General features: G+C 42.1%; 1 protein-coding gene and 1 pseudogene across 8 annotated transcripts in view; one reads left to right on the plus strand and one right to left on the minus strand.

The window, feature by feature from the left end:
• Nucleotides 1-20,087, minus strand: part of DAB1 (DAB adaptor protein 1) — a 467,365-nt gene that overhangs the window by 379,418 nt on the left and 67,860 nt on the right. The window lies entirely within an intron of this gene.
• On the plus strand, nt 18,676-19,575 carry LOC138433668 (small ribosomal subunit protein eS6-like; annotated as a pseudogene).

The raw sequence follows: 20,087 nt of genomic DNA on the forward strand, positions 1-20,087 counted from the left end.
GAAGTTCTCAAAATCTAGTGAGGCTTTTTCCTAAGTCTCTTTACCTCACACTATCTGAGTTTACCATCTACCTCTTTAATTATTCATTCCATCATTTAACAAGCATTTATTGAGTAACTACATATGGCAGGATCTATTTCAGGTGTTTGGATTCTAGCTGTGAACAAAATAAATAAAGCCCATGAAGCTTATATTCTGTGGAGGAAACCAACAGATAAAAGAAAATATACCTTCCATAACAAAAGGTGGTAATAGGACATCGAACAGGGCAAACAGGGAAAGTGGGAGGCCAGTTCAGTTCAAGGGCAGGGAAGGCTGACAGAGCAGGTGAAGTGTCAACAAAGGCAGGTTACTTAAAGTCGGAGAGGACTCAGGAGCATCAGGACAGCAGCAGCAAAGTGTATCAACAGACCTAGACATTTCTCATCTTCAACCCTTGTATTCCTCTTCTGGTGCAGTAGGAATAATAAATTCGCCCTGTCTACCTTGCAAAACAGGCCTGCAAGGACAATCAAATGAAACATCCCAGTTCCCAGGATGTGGGGAAGTAAGGGCAAAATGAGTGAAGGTGATCAAATAGTACAAATTTCCAGTTACAAGAGAAGTCAAGCCCTGGGATGTAACATACAGCATGTCACTACCATTCACAAGACTATACTGTAAATGAGCAATGTTGCTTAAAAGAGTTGATCTTAAAAGTTCTTACCATAAGAAAAACAGTTGGAATAACATAACGTGTAGTGATGGCTCTTAACTAAACTGACTGTAGTGATTAGTTCCCCAAATATACACATAGCAAACCACTACGTTGGACACCTAAAACTAATACAAAGGTATATATCAATGATACCTTAATTTAAAAAAAAATGACTCCTGGCTGTTTTTCATTCTTCAATTTTTAGTGTTTAGATTTAAAATAGAAATGGCCAGGTTCAAGACGATACTTACAAAACATTTGTAATAAAATACAAAATTCAAGAATATCCAGAAAATGTTGAGGTAATCATAGCTCTGATTTTCCAGGCATTTTGAAGTGATTTTAAAGCAATGGAAATAACATCCCGTTTCCCCCGTTCATGAGATAAAGGGGCTGAATTACAACATGACTTCTATGATCCCTTCCTGTCCTAATTTGCTAAGATTCTGTTGATATGAAAGAGGCTTATAAACTCTAGTTTATTGCACAAATGTGTGAGATAATGGTCATCACACGATGCTTTTTATCATTACTCCAATGATCCACTTTGGTTCTGAGTTCAGAGCCCCCAGAGTTGATTAGACTCACATTTAAGTGATTTCAAGATCTCATTAAGTAACTTGAACAGTAATTTCATTCCTAGAGATGTTTTGTTGTCTAAGCCATAATTTAAATGTCCATCCTCAACTCTGCTTATTATCAGCACTCATAATGAGAGACAAAATTGTCATGTGTATGCTAAGTCGCTTCAGGCGTGTCTGATTCTTTGCGACCCTATGGACTGCAGCCCGCCAGGCTCCTCTGTCCACAGGATTCTCCAGGCAAAAATACTGGAGTGGGTTGCCATTTCCTCCTCTAGGGGATCTTCCTGACCTAAGGATGGATCCCATGTCTCTTATGCCTCATGCACTGGCTGTTGCTGCTAAGTCTGCTGCTGCTGCTGCTAAGTCGCTTCAGTTGTGTCTGACTCTGTGCAACCCCATAGACAGCAGCCCACTAGGCTCCTCTGTAGAATACTGGAGTGGGTTGCCATTTCATTCTCCAGTGCATGAAAGTGAAAAGTGAAAGTGAAGTCACTCAGTCGTGCCCAACTCTTACATTGGCAGGCAGGTTCTTTTACCACTAGTACCACCTGGAAAGCCAAAAGGCCTATTCTTATCTGGTTTAGGCTGTATTTTAAGGTTTTGCTATGAAGTATCAGATGGGCCTTCCCAGTTCTATTGAGGCAGAGACCGCTAAAAAAAAAAAAAAAGCAAATTCCAGGTACGTGAGAGATGCAGGGGAAAACAAGGGTGCTACCACAATGCGGTCTGTGGATGAGCGTCAGAGGGCAATCACTCCTCTGACACTATAGCAAAACTACTTTGTCTTCATTCTAAGCTCAAGAAAGTGAGCTAAGTTTGACAACTTTCCAGGTTCCCTTCTAGATGGAGTAGATGGAGCAATTTGGCCCTTCCTTTGATCACAATTACCTGGAGCAATCAGCGAGAGTATTTGGGGAACACAAGACTACAAATTCACCTCAAATGACATATTAACGCAAACCTGAAAAAAACAAACTGACAAGTGATGTAGTTCTTAAAACTTACTGAGTGTTTCCTCTGCACCAGGTAAGCTGCTAAGAGATGGAAATACAGACATACTCAGAGACAGACATCGGGGGTTCAGTTCCAGACCACCAAGAGAGTCACATGAAATTTTTTGGTTTCCCAGTGCATATAAAAATTATGTTTACACTATATTATTGTCACTAAGTGTACAATAGCATTACATCTACAAACACAATGTACATACCTCAATTTAAAAAATTTGATTGTGAAAAACTGCTAACAATTACCTGAGCCTTTCATTGGAAGGACTGAAGCTGAAGCTGAGGCTCCAATACTTTGGCCACCTGATGTGAAGACCTGACTCACTGGAAAAGACCCTGATGGGCAGGATTGAAGGCAGGAGGAGAAGGGGACAACAGAGATGAGATTGTTGGATGGCATCACCAATGCGAAGGTCACGGGTTTGAGTAGGCTTCGGGAGTTGGTGACGGACAGGGAAGTCCATGGGCTCACAAAGAGTCGCACGCAACTGAGCGACTGAACTGACTGATCTGAGCCTTTAGCAAGTTGTAGTAAATCAAAGATCTCTGATCACAGGTCACCATAACAAATACAACAATAATGAAAAGGCTTGAAACACTACAAGAATTACCAAAATGTGACACAGATACATGAAGTGAGCAGATGCTGCTGGTAAAAAGGTTAACAAGAGGCTTCTCGATGCACGGTTGCCATATACCTTCAGTTTGTCACAGACGCAGTATCTTGAGAAGGCAGTAAAGTGAAGCACCATGAAACGAGGTCTGCAGGTACAGAGAGAGTAGGTTTTCTCTGCTCCTCAGAAACTCACTGTCCACTGCAGGAAACAGACCACTGAGAAATTCCCAAGACCGCTAAACTGTCACAGGGACTACAAAAGAAGAGGACACTGGAAAAGCCAGGAACAGGGGGCATCTGTGTCCAGCTTTAGAAACTGTTCACATAGGATGTGACCCTTATCTATGATTGCCATATAAACAAATGGCTGCAAAATACTTGAAGGTAGCCGAGAAGCAGGAAATATTTAAGAGTTAAGCCCAACACTATATACATATATACGTGTATGCATATGTATCTTGTATTGCCTCATTTAAGGTCTCAAGTACTGGTGACACAGGTCTTATCACCCCATTGTACAGGTGAAGTAACTGAGGCACGGAAAGGTGACATAGTCTCCCTGCCTCACTCTTCTTGCCAGAGTCAGGAATGAAAACCAATCTGCCCTCCAAGAACCAACCAGGATGTGTTTCTCCCCCTGACAAGTATCTCCAAGATGCTGGCTCAGTATCCAACCAGCAGCCCACTCTCTCCTGCTTGACTACACAAAGTCTGAGCCATGTCACTTGGCTTTTCTCATCTAGAAATGCCTCTAATTTACCCCTCAATCTGCAGTATGGGTTTTTTTTTCTCACTCCAAGAAAACTCCAAAGTTTTCAGGGGAAAAACCACTTACCCTCAGCCTAGCTCCTTCATTCTTCCCCCAAACACGGTTCCATCTACAGAGGTTAAGAGGGAGGTCCAGCCATCTGCAGGGGAGGCCACGACAGCAAGCATCCAGTTCAGACCCATTCCTTCCTGGCAGGTTCTGGGCAGGTGAGCTGACCCTCTCCCCCCATTCGAAACAGAGTTAAGTCTCCTTCCTCTGCAGCCCCACATCCTTTGACACAGCCTTCCTTTGTTCCATTTTTTTTTTGCTTTTATCTCTCCTTCCTGCTTTAAGTGGGATATTTTCCAACCCAAACCATCAGGCATTGGTAGAATTTCTGAGCACTTCTGTAACCCTAACCTTGCTTTTGTAAAATCACCACCATACTCTGGGTAAAAGGTTTTTTGTTTGTGTGTGTGTGTGTGTGTGTGTGTGGTGTGTGTTACAGGGCTCTGTGTAGCATCCAGACTGCCTGAGCAGCACACATTTCACCTTTAATTTTCTGACATTAAGTTTCCTTCCCTAGACTTAAAGCCCTATTTCTAAATCGTGGATAGCTATGGTACCTTTTCTCTAAATGGGTAGTGAAAAAAAGGGAAGGTCCCTGAACAGAGTCTTCAGGGTTTTGAAATGTTTGAAAATAATCTCTTTTCCGTTAATGCACAGAGTAACATATTTCCCCTGCTGCTAAATGATACCTTTCAGGACAGGATTAACATACAGTCCCACCACTTAGGCACCTTCAAGGAAAAAGCAACACGCATTAGTTCAGTGGCTACGGTGGAATTCCATATCAGGTCCTTTCACATGACTGGGGAGAATGTTCCCTACTAAGGGGAAAAGAATACATACACAAAAAAAGCTATGGACAAAACTGAATCACGTTCATCTGCAGTTTGTCCAAGAGTCACTACAAAATAATATTTTTATATGACTAAAACAGTGATTGTAGTCTCTTTTCCTTACCAATTGCACAATCTCACCATTGTGCAGCTATCCTGAAATGGATTCATTCATTCATGGGCAGGAAAAGACAGGCATGGAAAACTTTATTTCAGCACAAAAAAACCACTGCCAGTGGCACAGACATTTTGAAATGGACCTGATTCCTTCAACAGCAAAAGCCTAGTGCCCTTTCTTCTAGCCCACGTTGGCACATCACCCCGAATTGCTATCCTGATTAGCTACCCTTTATTCAGAGTTTATCATGTGCTGAGCTCTGTGATAAGCTACATATCCATCAAATTAGTTGGCTTTCAGGTTTATGGGACAGACACTATCTTTATCCTATTCTTGTTTTGTTAATTTTTGTCTTTGTTATTTTTTTTATTGCAGTATAACACAGGGTTGCATTAGTTTTTGGTATACAGTAATATATGTGTGTGTGTGTGTGTGTGTGTGTGTGTATGTTCAGATTCTTCTCCTTTATAGGCTATTACAAGATATTCAATATTGTTCCCTGTGCTATACAGTAGGTCTTTGTTGATTATTTTACATATAGCAGTATACATCTGTTTATCCCTCCCCTGCTTTGCCCTTTGGTAACCATAACTATGTCCTCTATGTCTATGAGTCTATTTCTGTTTTGTAAATACATTCATCTGCATCATTTTTTAGAGTCCACACATAAATGATATCATCTGATATCTGACTTTCTCTGACCCACTTCACTCAGTATAATAATCTCTAGGTCTCTCCGTGTTGCTGCAAATGGCAATACTTCATTCTTTTTTAATGGCTGAGTAATACTCCATTATATGTATGTGCCATGCCTTCTTTATCCATTCATCTGTTGATGGACATTTAGGTCATTTCCATGTCTTGGCTGTGGTAAATAGTGCTGCAATCAACACTGGGGTGCATGTATTTTTCCAAATTAGAGTTTTTCATCTTTTCCAAGTAAATGCTTAAGAGTGGGATTATTGGATCATATAACTATTTTCAGGTTTTTAAGGAACCTCCATACTGTTCTCCACAGTGGAGGCATCAATATATGTTTTAATGACGACTCTGAGGCAGAGAGAGCTTAAGGAACTGGTCTTTGCACACCCCTCCTTTTAAATGGCACAGCCAGAATTTGAAAACAGATCTGCTTGATTTCATCACTCTCTACTATTTCCTTCCTTACTACTATCATCCACGAATAGAAATGACCACATCTGTGTGTTCAAAGCTGTGTAATAACAAACCACATGCTATTGTTTGCTTATGTTAAATGCTTCATGAGAGATGCACAAGAAAAGGACAACACAGCCTCCAATTGGCCCTGAGGCCTGAACTGAACAAGCTTTCTCTGTATGTACTCAGATCAACTTAGTAGAATGGTTCTTGGGGAGAGAAGCAGTCCCATGTCCAGACATGAAAATGAAAATCCCCTTAATGAATCATCACGATAAAGTTTGCAAACCACAGCCTATGGATTTGTAAAATGATTCTATGGATTCAACTCACACAGAATTTACTCGCGATTAACTGAGCATGCTGTGCTATATCTATCTAAAGATATAGAAATAAAGAGGATAAGGCTCCTGGCCTCAGAGAGGCTCAAATGAAAACAAAAGGAAAAGGCACACTGAGGTAGTCACACCAGCACCCCACTTCTTGGATGCTCACCATGGGATAGGCATTGTGCTAGCTGCTTTATTACCTACTTAATACTGCAAAGAGATACACTATTATCTGCAGTCTGCAAATGAGAAAGCTGTGGCCCAAAAATGTTGAGTCACCTGTTCAAGTTTCAAAAATCAGTAAAGAGCAGATCTCGGACTCAAATCTAGTTGCTTTTTTTCCAGACTCTAAAGACTGTTAAATACAAAGAGGCACTAGATTCATGGGCAGAACTAATTATACGGCAGCATCATAAGGCCAACAACAGAGGCAAACACAAGTCCAAGAGGAGCCACCAAAGGTAACGGAACTCACTGGGGGCCCAAAGAAAAGACAGGGTATCCTTCAGAGGGCTAACATCTGAACGAGGTTTTGAAGCATACCTAGGAGTCCGTCAGGTGGATAGAGGAAGAAGCTGAACGTTCAAGGCAGGAAGAACTCAGGAGTTTGGAGGCATAAAAGATCACAGCCCACTAAGGAGTCGCAAGGAGTTCTGTGAAGCAATTACATCAAATGATTCTAGGGAGAAAGATAATAAGGATAACAAGTTGCCTGCAAATACACGTAAGGGAAGAGGGTAAAGGGTCAGACATACATGTGTGTGAACACTCACATACCTACACATCTTTTTATGTGATTTCCTCAAGCAGAGACAAACTTGAGTTTTACTGAGCCCCAGATGGGAGTGAAAATAAGTGGAGTTCAGCTATGGCCATCACTGACATTCATGGGGCCATTCAGCTGCAAAGAGCCCAGTCCAGTGACCGTGACCTTACCGCAAGCACTCACACATGTTTGCGTGTCATTTCTCCCTGTTGAGAAATAACTATTAGGCTACCTCACATGTAAAATGGTGTGTGTTTTGCACGTGTCATTTTCTAGGGATCCTAGTTATATAGTCAAAAAGGAAATGAAGCAAAGTCGAGAATCAAAAGTAATATAAAATGAATACCTTTACATGAAAAGGCAACTTTCAAATTTGAACTCCCCCCCCAAATAATCTCATTTGTAGATTGCAGATAATAGTGTATATCTTCATAGCATTAAAGAGATAAAGAGATAATAAACAAGGAATCGGGTTTTGAAGCATACATAGGCGTTCATTAAATGAAACCGCCAGATTCCATAACTACATGAGCCAATTCCTTAAAATAAACCTTTCTATATATACACACATCTTCTTGGTTCTGCTTCTCTGGAGGATGCTAATTCATAGATTTTTTTAACCTTCTAATCTCACTTCTTGCCTTTTCAACTCAATTTATTCAGCAGATATTTTCCGAGAGCTCCACATGAACTAGTTACTGCACTAGGCTTGATTACAAAATTGAGACGCTACTCTCAGTCCAGTCCTCTCCTACTCCTGGCTTCCCACTCCTTGTTAGTCCACCCAACTCCTCTCTGGATTATAAGATCCTTGAGATCTGTGATATCTGTGATATTCAACTCACACAGAATTTACTAGTGATTAACTGAGCATGCTGTGCTATATCTATCTAAAGATATAGAAATAAAGAGGATAAGGCTCCTGGCCTCAGAGAGGCTCAAAACAGACAACAGAGTAAATACCCAACCATGTTGGCAAAATGAACACTACTGATGCTTGCCATTATGTTTTTGACCCTTTACTAAGTACATGCAAGGCCCTATGCTAGACACCGCGTATTCATTTCTACCTTGTTTTGTCCCAGTTTTTAGGAACGGACAGGGAGATGTCAAGAGGCTAGGTTACCTGCCTGGGGTCACACAGAGTTATTTACACTCAGATCTCTCTGAATTCAAATCCAGTGGATTTCTCATCATTGCTTCTGCTAAGGCTCCCTGCCCCTCCCCCTACCAAACTACAAATAACAAATGAGCCCTGAGACGAATGAGCACCCCCAGAGCTCCAGGGCCTTCAGCCAAACTTCACAAACATACAACTTCATAGGCTGCATAAGGCAACGTATAATATGAAGACAATAGGATGTTATCTATGAACACCTCAAAGCTCCTCCTTCTTTCCCTTAAAAATGCTTTCATAATTGTTTTTACTGCAGTTAATCATAAAAATGAATCACCTCAAATTTTTGAAAGAAATTCTCCTTCAAAATATGTCAACTTTGTGCCATGAATTCATTTATTATGAGACCACATGATGCCTCCAAGTACTGCATTTTATTTAAACGTGACATTTTTTCACTATGTTTTGATTCCACAGCCGAAAATCGCTTCTATCAATCTTTCGCTGGAGCCAAACATAACTGTTCTGCTCACTGAAACATTAAATACAGACTCGGGGTCCTAGAATCAAATTAAAAAATAAAATAAGCTAGTATCTGACTGACATTCATAGCATCATATCCAGGGAGACCACAGATTCCAGAACTGCTGTGAACCTCCTTCCAAGATCAAAATCAATCAATCCTAATCCTTCTGGATCTTAAATCACCTAAAAAAGTCCAAAGACTTTATGCGGGTTGATTTTTCTTTTTGAGATTCAATTTTAGAAATTGTTTACTACTCTGATTTTGAAAGGGGTATTACATCTTCAATGAAATCGCAGACTCCGTTGGGGCACTGATGGTGATCAATGATTTTCCGCATCAGTTGCTCTTGGGTTGCAGGTGGGGGGTTGGGATGCTCGCAATCTACTTTTTCTTCCTAATGCATCATTCTCTTTCTCAACAGCAGCAGCAAACAGGCACACCCAATATTGTATTACTTCCTTCCTTCATGACCATGTCCCACACAGGCCCTAACAGTCTAAAAAAAGCAGCCTATCCTACGTTCTAAGGACGAAGGGAACCCCGGCCAATTTATCATGCTTTGTCTGCTAAGGATAGACTCCTGCATAAGAGCCACCATACTAGAGAGAGGCAGCAGGCATGAAAAAGAGTGAATCAACTGTCAACGGGTGGGGTCTGGAGGACAGCAAAGCTGTGATTAGAATTTTCAATCAGGACTTCTATGATTCATCATGCTTCGGGAGAGGCAAGAGGAGTTTGCAGAGGCATATTCCCTCATCAGCCCTACCTTCCCTCCTTCTATCAGCAGAGTTCAGTCCCAGGGGCCACAGAAAATTCAGTGTCTTATTGACTCAAAGAATGAAACTGCAAAAGAGCTGCCAAAGTGGGGCAGATGAGTGCCAGAATTAAACGACTTCCTCTCCACAATTAATCTCCAGACTCCTGTCTTGAAAATGCAATTCTGGCCTTGTGGTGTCTGATCAGAAACTCTGATTTCAGTGGGGGAGGGAAAGACTGGAAGTTTGGGATTGGCAGATACAAACTATTATATACAGAATGGATAATAAATAAGGTCCTACAATACAGTACAGTGAACTATATTCAATATCCTATGATAAACCATAATTGAAAAGATTATGAAAAAGAATTTATATAACTGAATCACTTTTCTGTTAAGCAGAATTAAACACAAGGTAGTAAATCAACTATACTTCAATAAAATTTTTTAAACTAATTTCTTCCTTTCCTTCTCTGTTTTTTTATCCACTCTCCCTTTCTTTCTCCCTTTTTTCCCTCCTTTTTTCCCTTCCTTCCTCCTTTAACTTTAATTTCCCTTCCTTTCAGGCTTATCTTCCTGTCCTTTTCCCCTTTTTTCTTCCCTTCCTCCTTGTCTATGTACACCTGTTCCTTCTACATGGATTAAGCAAAGACAACCCCAATAAAGTTTAAGTCAGACACTGTGGGATGGAATGAAGTGGAACTAGAGGAGTGAGTGATGCCCAGAAAAGCTTCCTCGATGAAGTGAGAACGTGTTGCCAGCAGAGGAAATGGCACACAAAAAGGCAGAGGACAAAAGGATGTGGGATGTTCAAGGAAACGAAGATCTATCCGTGGGGCGGGAGCACAGTTTATGGTGGGGGGCGGGGGTAGGCTCTATGAGATGAGAGGTAGGCAAGGCCATGTTGTTGAGCGCTTTGTACATAAGGACTCTTTCTTCACTCGCACTCATTTGTTTTTGGCTGCGCTGGGTCTTTGCCGCACACAGGCCTTCTCCAGTTGCAGTGCGTGGGGGCTACTCGTCCTTGTGGCGTGGGCTTCTCACTGCGGTGGCATCTCCTGTTGCACGGCACAGGCTCTGCAGCGCGCAGGCTTCAGTATTCGCAGCCGGAGGGCTCAGTAGTTGCGGCACGCGGGCTTAGTTACTCCATGCTATGTGGGACCTTCCCAGACCAGGGCTTGAACCTGTGTCTGTCCCCTGCACTGGCAGGTGGACTCTTAACCACTGGACCACCAGGAAAGCCCGTGTACATAAGGATTTTATGAAAGCAATGGAGAAAAATCATAGACCCTAAGCAGAAGTGGTGACTAGATTTTTAATTAAACTTCAATAAATACATACATACACAGAGGTCCTCTCTTAGCTGGTTACTTAAAACTGCAACTAACTCACTGCTTGGGGCTTCTCAGGTGGCACAGTGGTAAAGAATCTGCCTGCCAATGCAGGAGCCACAGGAGACGCAGGTTCGATCTCTAGGTTGGGAAGAGCGCCTGGAGAATAAAGGCCAACCCACTGCAGTATTCTTACCTAGAAAATCCCATGGACAGAAAAGCCTGGCAGGCTATACAGTCCATTGGGGTCACAAAGAGTCAGATACAACTGAGTGAGAATGCACACAACAATGTTATTAACTCACTACTTATCCCCCTTCCCTTTTTTATTTCTTCCCATCACTCTTAAGTATCTAGTATTAGATCTGCTTAATTGAATTTATTGTCTATCTGTTTCCACTAAAATGTTAGCTCCATTTTGAGAGCAGCATTTTGGTTTGATCCACTGCTGTTTCCCTTGGACCTAGGATACTATTAATATTTAACATATAGGAGATATTCCATGAATATTGTTGAATAATATGATCTTTTCAGAGACAGTAAAACTCAATCATCTCAACATTTTATTTTGAGGAAAGACTTTGCCTTTAAAGTAGACGCATAGCTCAAACTCACTCATACTCAATTCCCAGCAGAATGCAGGTGAAACACCTATTTTTAAAGTAGTTATAATAAAAAATTGTGTAAAGAACTGAGGATGGTGACTGACCTGTAGTAAGTCCTCAATAAACTTCAACAACTATTTTCTGTTTTGGGGGATACACAATTGCCTGGGAAGCTCTTCAGGGTCTTAATCACCCAGCACACACAGGTCCTCAGTGAATGGCATCAGAGACAATCAACCTAAGGGATTCTTTGTTTTGTTTTTAGGTTAGAAGGTGAGTCATTTCCCTAGAGTATTCTAAACATCACAACAAGCTCTTTTCAGAAAGAAAGAAGCCTTGGAAATGTACTGTGCTTTTCAGACAATGCAGTTTCAAGACAAAAACTCAGCGGTGGCCGAGAACAATCCCAGAATCCTGTATGCATGCCTCCTGGGGGACTGATGATCATGTTCCACGGCATCATCATACGTAACCACAGCCATGTATAATATTGCTTTGAATTTCTGACTGCCTCCTGCAGGGGATCATATGCCCCTTAATAGAAGGGTATGATATCACTGCTGGGGAGGCACTGAGATGCAGAGCTAAGAGCCTGGGATCCAGTGCCCAACTTTGGGGCTTGAATCTCAACTCTGCCCCTTTCTAGCTGTGTGGCCTTAAGAGAGTGACTTAATCTCTCTCTGCCCCAACTATGCATTAGGATGATAATAACCCTACCTCACAGGGTAGGATCAACTGAGGATCACCTCAGGATCAACTGAGCCTGTCCTGTGAATCACTTAGAACAGCACCTGGCACATAATACGTGTTCAAAAAACGTATTTTCTCATCAATATATCTTAGAGGGGCTTCCCTGATGGCTCAGACAGTAAAGAATCTGCCTGCAATACTGGAGACCCAGGTTTGATCCCTGGGTTGGGAAGATACCCTGGATAAGGAAATGGCAACCCACTCCAGTATTCTTGCCTGGAGAATCCCATGGACAGGGGAGCCTGGCAGGCTGTAGTTCATGGGGGCCGCAGAGAGTCAGACATGACTGAGCGACTAACGTTTTCACTTTCATATCTTAGAACAGAACTGGTGCCCAAACAATACGAATAATTCCTTTTTGCTGCCCATTGAAAATGATCAGAAAGGGGCTTAGACATAACTCTGTTCATATCCCTGCTCAGAGAAATATTTAAAAATGTGAATAACTCTAAAGGATCTGCCCCTTTCTGGTTGCAGACTTAAGAGGCATGACCTGATTTAACTGCAGAATGTCAATATCTCCACCTGTGAGACTCACCTACAGTTGCTCTGTGGCCTGATAAGGAAACATCTGGTGTTTTACAAGCACTATAAAATATGAAGTTGGTATCACAACCAGAGAAGCTCCAGTCACTCAGCAACGGAGGGAGTTAAGAAAAAAAGGCACGTCAAACTACTTCATCTTTTCACATTTGTGCAAAATTAAAATGACTCTTTGCAGAATCCAATTTGGATAAGCCCATGTCAATACTACTAATACAAGCCATCACTAATGACAAGATTGACAGCCCAGGAGGGCGAGCCATTTCATGTTCACTGTGCATCATGTTTAATTCGCCAAAAGGAGTTTGTGTGTATAATTAATGCACTTTTCTTCCTGGCTTCATTTGGAAACATATAAAGGGTCTCGTGGGACTTCTGTAAGTTAGAAACAATTAATAACATAAAACCAGTTAATTAAAGAGAATAATTGGTGCCTGTTTTCGACCAGAAAATGGAGGGATAAAAATCACTCAATGTGGAAACATGTCTAAAAACTGCCGAGTTTTAAAGGAAAGAACAATATGCAGCTGGAATACATGTACGTCATGACAGTGGACCAATTTCCTAGGCCTTTTGTTCTGAGATGATGTAAATCCAACCTTCTTGATGTAGACATGAACTCCAAGACTACTGACGCACGCTGACAAGTGTCGTTCTTAGGTAGGAAATTTTCATCTATTCATTATCTCAAAGCACATTTACAGCCCCTTCTCTGTACTGTTGTAGGGACCCACACCTAAAAAGCAGCCCTTCCCCCTTTGCCTTCCAGAAAATCTCAGCCTGGCCGAGGAAAGAGAGAAGTCCACGCACAACTAAAACGCAAAGACATAGCACCGAGGTAAGAGGACACCAGAGAAGACTGAAGGAGCTCCCCCCACAAAGTCTAGGAGAAACAAGTGATGCTTTCAGAGGCCCTGAGTATTCAGGAAAAGAATGAGCATTTATCAGGATAGGAAGAGGAAAATGCAACTACAAACAGAACATTATACACCAAGTCACAGATTATGAATGTACACATTGCTTTGATAAATTACATAAAACTCAGTGTGGCCCAAGAATAGAGTATACATTTCAGAGCAGAAAGAGATGACGTTGGAAACCAGATGGGCAACAAGCATGCACATGGAATCAGTAAAACTTGCTCAAGTCACAGAATTCTGTAACTGAGCACATACATAGTATCTCCAGGCTTCAGTTTTCTCTTGAATAAAAGAGAGTTGTTCATCCAAGATCATTCAGATGGCAGTACACTGCGTGATGATCCCCAACTGCTTGTGCCCTTCCCAGTGAGGGGTTTATTCATCCATGCCCTTTGCCACATGACTGCCAGCACCTCAAGGGAGACAGAGGATGTCCCCTGCCCCAGTGGCAGATATGGCCACATTCCTAGTCTGACCAGTGAGGATACAAGTAAACATAACGTGCACTCCAACTGAGCAGAAACCTGAAAGGCACGTAATGTTGGTCAGTGCAGACTTTGGCATTTCTGCCCTTTGCCATGAGAACCTCAGAGCCTGGGTTTCTGGAATGGCCAGGCTCTTGGGACTGAGCTGAGCAGAGATACAGCTGACCTGAATAACGACTGAAATTTGGGTGTGGCTTGTTAACTACAGCAAAAGGTCACCAATACAGAGATAAGTGAATAGCTCAGAGCCAAAGAGAAAGTCAAACAGGTAAACCTACAACCAAAAAGTGCCATGATAAATACAGGCCTGGAACAGTATTGAAGAGCCAATAACATATGTGAAAACACTTGTCCCCTGTCAGGTATTTAAGCAATGTTTGATTCCTTCATCTTAGACCTTTCAGGAAGAGGCAAAAGTCTCAGAGTTAAGGAATTATAATGAAGGTCATCCAAAGAGTGACTATATTAACTTGCTCTGTATTAGATATCTGCCATCAGACTTAATGTGACACATTCTGGCCTGGTCTCAGGTTTACCTTGGACAAATCCTTAAGCTCTCTGCACCTCAATTTTCTTCTCTGTAAAATGAACAAAGTAGTTTGGTACCTACTTCAAACTGCAGTTCTGGTAATTATATTTGTTAATTCATGTAGAGTCCTAAAAAGAGAGCCAAATACAATATGTGCTCAATAAATACAAACCATTGTTATTATTGATTACTATTACTATTGAATAGTAAGAATATTAAGAAGAAGTGGCAAGAATACACAGAAACACTATACAAAACAGATCTTATTGACCCAGAAAACCATGATGGTGTGATACTTACCTAGAACCAGACATCCTGGAATGTGAAGTCAAGTGGGCCTTAAGAAGCATCGCTATGAACAAAGATAGTGGAGGCAATGAAATTCCAACTGAGCTATTTCAAATCCTAAAGGATGATGATATTAAAGGGCTGCACTGAATATGCCAGCAAATTTGGAAAACTCAGCAGTGGCCACAGGACTGGGAAAGGTCAGTTTTCATTCCAATCCCAAAGAAAGGCAAAGCCAAAAAATGTTCAAACTATCACACAATTGCACTCATCTCACACATTAGCAAAGTAATGTTCAAAATTCTCCAAGCTAGGCTTCAACAGTATGTGACTTGAAAACTTTCAGATGTTCAAACTGGATTTAGAAAAGGCAGAGAAACCAGAGATCAAATTGCCAACATCCACTGGATCATAGAAAAAGCAAGAGAGTTCCAGAAAAACATCAACTTCTGCTTTATTGACTTTACCACAGCCTTTGATTGTGTGGACCACAACAAACTGTGGAAAATTCTTCAAGAGATGGGAATACCAGATCACCTGACTTGCCTCCTGAGAAAGCTGTATGCAGGTCAAGAAGCAGCAGTTAGAACTGGACATGGAACAATGGACTGATTCCAAATTGGGGAAGGAGTAGATGAAGGCTCTATATTGTCACCCTGCTTATTTAACTTATGTGCAGAGTACATCATGCGAAATGCTGGGCTGGAGGAAGCACAAGCTGGAATCAACACTGCCAGGATATATATCAATAGCCTCAGATAAGCAGATGACACCATTCTTATTGCAGAAAACTAAGAGGAACTAAAGAGCCTCTTGATGAGAGTGAAAGAGGGGAGTGTATACGTTGGCTTAAAACTCAACATTTAAAAAACTAACATCATGGCATCTGGTCCCATCACTTAATGGCAAATAGATGGGGAAACAATGGAAACAGTGACAGACTTTATTTTCTTGGGATCCAGGATCACTGCAGCTGGTGATGGTAGCCATGAAATTAAAAGACGCTTGATCCTTGGAAGAAAAGCTATGACCAACATAGAAAGCATATTAAAAAGCAGAAACATTACTTTGCTGACAAAGGTCTGTCTAGTCAAAGTTATGGTTTCTCCAGTAGCCATGTATGGACGTGCAAGTTGGGCCACAAATAGAGCTGAGTGCTAAAGAATTGATGCTTTTGAACTGTGGTGTTGGAGAAGACTCTTGAGAGCTCCTTGGACTGCAAGATCAAACCAGTCCATCCTAAAGGAAATCAGTCCTGAATATTCATTGGAAGGACTGATGCTGAAGCTGAAGCTCTAGTACTTTGGGCCATCTGATGTGAAGAACTAATTCACTGGAAAAGACCCAGGTAGCTCAGTGGTAAAGAATCCACCTGCCAGTGCAAGAGTACAGGAGACCTGGGTCCGATCCCTGGGTCGGGAAGATCCCCAGGAGGAGGAACTAGCAACCCACTCCAGTATTCTTACCTGAGAAATCCCATGGACAGAGGAGCCTGGCGGGCTGCAGTGCATGGGCTGCAAAGAATTGGACAACTGTGCATACATACAGAGCAGGCAATGGCATCCCACTCCAGTACTCTTGCCTGGAAAATCCCATGGACAGAGGAGCCTGGTGGGCTGTAGTCCATGGGGTCACTAAGAGACATGACTGAGCGACTTCACTTTCACTTTTCACTTTCATGCATTGGAGAAGGAAATGGCAACCCACTCCAGTGTTCTGGCCTGGAGAATCCCAGGGATGGGGGAGCCTGGTGGGCTGCCGTCTATGGGGTCGCACAGAGTCGGACACGACTGAAGCGACTTAGCAGCGGCAGCAGCAGTGCATACATAGTTTAACTCACAAAACAGGTTACCACTCTGAGTTTGAAGATACATTCCTTACAGTGAATTTCCACTGTGTTTATATGACTTCAAAATATTTGGTCAGATCATTAAAAAGTAATCAGTATAAGCCTTTGAAAATTTATTCATTCATAAGAAAAACAAGTTTATTTCCTTGTCTTCAAATGATTGACTGCAGAGGTTTGTTGTCTTAGTGACTTTCACATGAAGTCAGTGATTTTTACACTTTCAGGGGTGACAGATCTCCATGAAAGGGAGACAGGAAACTTGGGCATTCTCTCCAAACAAATGCAAATCACAAACTCTAAATCCTAACCAAATTCTTTTCTGTGGTTCCACAGCTGACAGATGTGATGTGATGACCAGGTGTCAGATGTGAAGGGCCTTGTGGAAAGGGGGACACCTAGAACACACAATAGTTCCTCCTCAAAGTATGAGGGACAGGAAATTCCCTGGTAGTCCAGTGGTTAGGACTCCACACGCTAACTGTTGAGGGTCTGGGTTCAATCCCTGGTCAGGGAACTAAGATCCTGCAAGCCATGTGGCATGGCCAAAAAACAAACAGACAGCAAAAAAAAAAAAAAAAAAAAGTCCAAAACAAGTATGAGGGACAGAGGCCCAAAGAGATTTCTCCCGGGACAATTTCCCAATTCCCTGTTTTACTGGGATCGATGTGCTGAATGCAACTCAATTTTCTGTGCTCAATTTCGTCCGTATACAAAAAACATAAACGTTCTCATCTGATGGTGTTACTGTGCAAACTAAATAAGGTGATCCACACAGAGTGCTTGGCATGGTGCCTGGCACATGACAAGCTCTTAACAAACACAGGCTACTCTTCCCACGACAGGATGCAGGATGCTGAAGCCCAGAAAGAGGCATCACTTAACCAAGGTAGCCGAGTTTACAGGTAGCAGAGAGGGATGAGATGCTGAGGGGCTCTGAGAAGAGCTTACCAGTGAGTCAAGTGCTGGAGTTAACAAACCAGGGCATCTTGAAATAAGAAGTGCTAAAATCAGCTGCTATTTGTTTGCAGCTCAGCTGTTCTACCGCACCAGCTGCTCAAACTTTCAGACGTGTCTCAGCGCAGAATCACCCCATCCTATATTCATTCCATCAGCCTCCAATCTAAATTTGGTCCTAGAGAGTTTTTTTTTTTTTTTTTAAAGGGGGCCTAAAATTGAATATCCCATTCCTATTTATAGTAAAGGGACATTTCCTAGGAAAGTGCCTTGTAAGGAATCAGATCCCTCTTTCCTCAGCAGTTTTTCCCCCTGGCCATCTTGGGTCTATTTGGATTCCTTCCCTGATTGAAACCTGTCTCAGGGGCTCTCACTGCTGAAGGGGTAGAAGCTTATGATAGGTCCATAGCCATGGGGTGTGCCCAAGGCCAGAATTAATGGGACAGAGGCCAGTATAGCCCCAACTTCAGAGATAGAGAGAAAAACCATCTCAACAGCAGCAAATGCCAGCATATTTCTAGGAGAGTCTTAAAGAGCTCTCCCAAATAAAACTTCCAAAATTATAATATCAAAAGTATGGGAAATTGCTTAAAATAAAAAGGCAAACTACCAGACATGGGCCTTTACCACAGCCATCAGCCAAATTGGACCAGAGATCTGGGTGATGGGCCCCAACTGCCATTCACTAGCTACGGAACCTGGGGACTTGCCCTGCTTTCTTAGGCCTCAGCTGTCTGATATGGAAAACAACTAGGCTGAGCTAAGATATAAGAATAAACTGTTTCAGGCCCCCCTCGTGGTCTAGTCATTAAGAATCCACCTGCCAATGCAGGGGATGATGGTTTGATCCCTGATCTGGGAAGATCCCACATGCTGCAGGGCAACTAAGCCTGTAAGCCACAACTACTGAAACCACTGCAATGAGAAGGCTGTACATTGCAATGAAGCATGGCCCCACGCGCTGCAACTAGAGAAAACTCGCATACAGCAATGAAGACCCCGTGCAGCCATAAATAAGAAAGTGCAGCATTTTTATTTTTAACAAATCTGTCTAGCTCTTTGTCATGGTGCCTCGGAGGTCGCCGGCTGCTTCGGGATGAAGCTGAACATCTCTTTCCCTCCCACTGGCCGCCAAAAACTCATTGAAGCGGACAGTGAATGAAAACGTTATGCCTTTCATGAGAAGTGTATGGCCACACAAGTTGCTGCTGATGTTCCAGTGAAGAATGGAAGGTTTCTGTGGTCTGAATTAGTGGTGGGAACCACAAACAAGGTTTCCCAGTGAAGCAGGGTGTCTTGACCCATGGCTGAGCCCACCTGCTACTGAGTAAGGGGCATTCCTGTTACAGACCAAGGAAGACTGAAGAAAGAAAGTGCAAGTCTATACGGGGTTGTACTGTGGGTGCCAATCTGAATGTTCTCAATTTGATCATCATTAAAAAGGGGAGAAGGATATTTTTGGACTCACTGACACTCCTCATAGCCCGGGGCCCAAAGGAGCTAGCAGAATCTGCAGACTTTCTAATCTCTCTAAAGAAGATGAGGTCTGCCAGTATGCTGTGGGAAAGCCCCTAAACAATGAAGGTAAGGAACCTAGAACCAAAGCACCTGAGATTCCGCGTCTTATTAAACCTCTTCTGCAACACAAATGTTGGCCTATTGCTCTGAAGAAACAGCATACTAAGAAAAACAAGAAAGAGGCTGCAGAATGCGCTAAGCTTTGCACCAGAAGAATGAAGCAGGCCAAGAAAAATACCAAGAACAGATTCCCACGACATGCAGGCTGTCCTCTCTGAGAGCTACCTTTAAGTCTGAGTCCAGTCAAAAACGCCATAATCTAAGAGTAACAGATAAGATCAGACATCAAAAAGAAACAAACCATCTGGAAAGACCTTTTCAGCTTCAAAATCAAAGGGATAGAAGAATATTTATAACAACATGTTTCATAACAGTAAAAAATGTAGAAACTCACCAAATGACTCCATTACTAGGTTAGATGGAGAGCGATCCCAGGAACAGAATGCTACACAGCAGCAAAAATTAATGAACTATAGGTACATGCATCGACAGCAAGAAATTTTGAAAACACAATGCAAAACAAAAGTGTTTTCTGGTAAGATTATATTTATGTAAAGTTAAAAAGCCAGAAAAATGAAATCAAATACAAATTGTTTAGGGAGACCTATGAAAAGACACCAAAGAAATGACTGACATGAAATTCAAGCTAGAAGTTACCCGGGGAGTAGGCAGGGGGATGCTATCAAGGAGATCTTAGGAAGTTTCGAGTGATTAACAGTGTTCTCTTTTGTGGCAATGGGGAGTGGGTACCTGGGGTTTCATTTTATTTTTATTTGCTTCAGTTCAGTTCAGTCCAGTCCAGTCGCTCAGTCGTGTCCAACTCTTTGCAACCCCATGAATCACATCTGCTTATTGTTCATTAATTGTCTACATATGAGGTCATTAATTGTCTACATATGAGATCATAAACTTTTTTGCACATATTCTGCA

The sequence above is a fragment of the Ovis canadensis genome, chromosome 1 (assembly GCF_042477335.2).
Source record: "Ovis canadensis isolate MfBH-ARS-UI-01 breed Bighorn chromosome 1, ARS-UI_OviCan_v2, whole genome shotgun sequence".
Lineage (NCBI taxonomy): Eukaryota > Metazoa > Chordata > Mammalia > Artiodactyla > Bovidae > Ovis > Ovis canadensis.